This window comes from Mus caroli, unplaced genomic scaffold (genome assembly GCF_978045245.1).
Source record: "Mus caroli unplaced genomic scaffold, Mus_caroli_1 scaffold_13, whole genome shotgun sequence".
Taxonomy (NCBI): domain Eukaryota; kingdom Metazoa; phylum Chordata; class Mammalia; order Rodentia; family Muridae; genus Mus; species Mus caroli.
The window spans coordinates 41,063,076-41,065,669 of NW_028227268.1; the positions used below are offsets into that span (position 1 = coordinate 41,063,076).

Genomic DNA, 2,594 nt, shown 5'->3' on the forward strand with positions numbered 1-2,594 from the left:
GCTCTTGAAGAGAGCCTGGGTTTGGCTCTCAGAATCCATAAAAATGCTCACAGTCATCTAAAACTCCAGTTCTAGATGGTCCAACATCTTCTACTCCTGACTTCTTCAGGCACCAGGCACACATATGGTGTACAAATACCCACGGGATAAACTCTCATACACATAAAATAAAGCAAATAAGTGTAAAACTATCTTGAAAGTTAGTAAATGCAATGATAAGAGAATGGAAAGAACAGGAAAAGAGAATAAATTAGAAAGTACTGCAGAGGATGAAAAGTCTAATCCAGTCTAATCTAGAGCTGAGAATCTTATCTAAACACTAGTCAGAAAAAAAAAAAAACCTAAAACAGAATAGTATAGGTTTTCAGACTTATGGGGTCTATTTATGCCCAGCATAATAAATAAAATCATTATGAAATTTCATAGTGAACTAAAATTAAAAATACCAAAAACTACCAGAGAGAAACATAAAACCACACACATACATACACACACACACACACACACACACACACACACACACACACAGAGAGAGAGAGAGAGAGAGAGAGAGAGAGAGAGAGAGAGAGAGATCACAAAGGCACTGAGGTTATCAACAATACTTGTCCCCCGAGCTAGAGAACTTTAGGGAAATGCCTTTGAAATCTGGGGAGGGAAGCACTGTGCCCAAATTTCTATGCATGGCTAAAACAAAGGCAGTAAATAAATAAAAAGAATGCCACAACATGCGTCGTTTTCTTCAGAGGTGACTGGGATATTGAACCTTCATTTAATGAGATGCTACAATGAAGAAAAAGAGAGACGAAGCCAAGGGATATTTTATACACACACACACACACACACACACACACACGTGTGTGTGTGTATGTGTGTTTATATAATTATTAATATATTATATATAAAAGTATAATTACTTTGTCTGTTTTCATTATATATGTATAACATATATAGTATATAATAATAAATATACATATATAATAAAAGCATCTAAAAACCCCTGATTTCTGCTTCCATGTGTGCCTGTGTGTGTGTGTGTGTGCGCGCGCGCGTGCGCGCGCACGCACATACGTGTGCTCGTGTCATTCCTGCCTCTGTGATGCTAAAGGTTGAACCCAGAGCTTTGTGCATGTTAAGAAGCCCTCAGGGGAATTCATGTGAAGATGAGTGAAAGCAGGTGTAAGTGAATGCAACAAAAGGAATCATGGCTGCCAAAGTGTTTGAGTCCATCGGAAAGTTCGGCCTGGCTTTAGCAGTTGCAGGAGGCGTGGTGAACTCTGCTTTATATAACGTGGATGCTGGGCACAGAGCTGTCATCTTTGACCGATTTCATGGAGTACAGGACATTGTGGTAGGGGAAGGGACTCACTTTCTCATCCCTTGGGTACAGAAACCAGTTATATTTGACTGTCGCTCTCAACCACGGAATATACCAGTCATCACTGGTAGCAAAGATTTGCAGAACGTCAACATCACACTGCGTATCCTCTTCCGGCCCGTAGCCAGCCAGCTTCCTCATATCTACACCAACATTGGCCAGGACTATGATGAGCGGGTGCTGCCATCTATCACCTCAGAGATCCTCAAGTCGGTGGTGGCTCGCTTCGATGCTGGAGAATTGATTACCCAGAGAGAACTGGTCTCTAGGCAGGTGAGTGATGACCTCACAGAGCGAGCGGCCACATTTGGGCTCATCCTAGATGACGTGTCCCTGACACATCTGACCTTCGGGAAGGAGTTCACAGAGGCGGTGGAAGCCAAACAGGTGGCTCAGCAGGAAGCGGAGACAGCCAGATTTGTGGTGGAAAAGGCTGAGCAGCAGAAGGTGGCAGCCATCATTTCTGCTGAGGGGGACGCTAAGGCGGCTGAGCTGATTGCCAACTCGCTGGCCACAGCAGGCGATGGCCTGATCGAGCTGCGCAAGCTGGAGGCTGCTGAGGACATTGCGTACCAGCTCTCCCGCTCTCGGAATGTCACCTACCTGCCAGTGGGGCAGACTGTGCCCCTCAAGCTTCCCTAGTGAGGTCTCCCCTGCTTCACCTTCTCCGGCCAATCAGTCCATGGTCTCCAACATTTTGAACAACGCCTTCCTTCTACCCCACCCCGGAAAGCATGGTGAAATTTAATGATAGGCTTAAAGTGAAGGAAATAAAAGTAAAACCACTTCAGGACACACACACACACACACACACACACACACACACACACACAATTTATCTATCTATCTATCTATCTATCTATCTATCTATCTATCTACACATATATGTATATATATATACACACACACACATACATACACACACACTGTGTGTATATATGTGTGTATGTATATAGTGTGTGTGTATGTATATATGTATGTATATATATATAGTGTGTATATATATATATATATATATACATATATATATACATATATGTGTAGATAGATAGATACACACACATACACACGCACACAAACACATTTAGTGCCTTCTGACATTGGACTATATCCCCAGCCCCTTAAGCAAAAAAGCTAAGGAGGTTATAGAATGTTCCTAAAGTGAAGGCAGTTAGAGATTGTAGATCCCCTCATTGTCCCTATGTCTGATGCATTGAGA

General features: G+C 42.6%; 1 pseudogene; it reads left to right on the plus strand.

Moving 5' to 3' along the window:
- The first annotated feature begins 1,149 nt into the window (after positions 1-1,149).
- Positions 1,150-2,097, plus strand: LOC110305189 (prohibitin 1 pseudogene; annotated as a pseudogene).
- Positions 2,098-2,594: the final 497 nt, after the last annotated feature.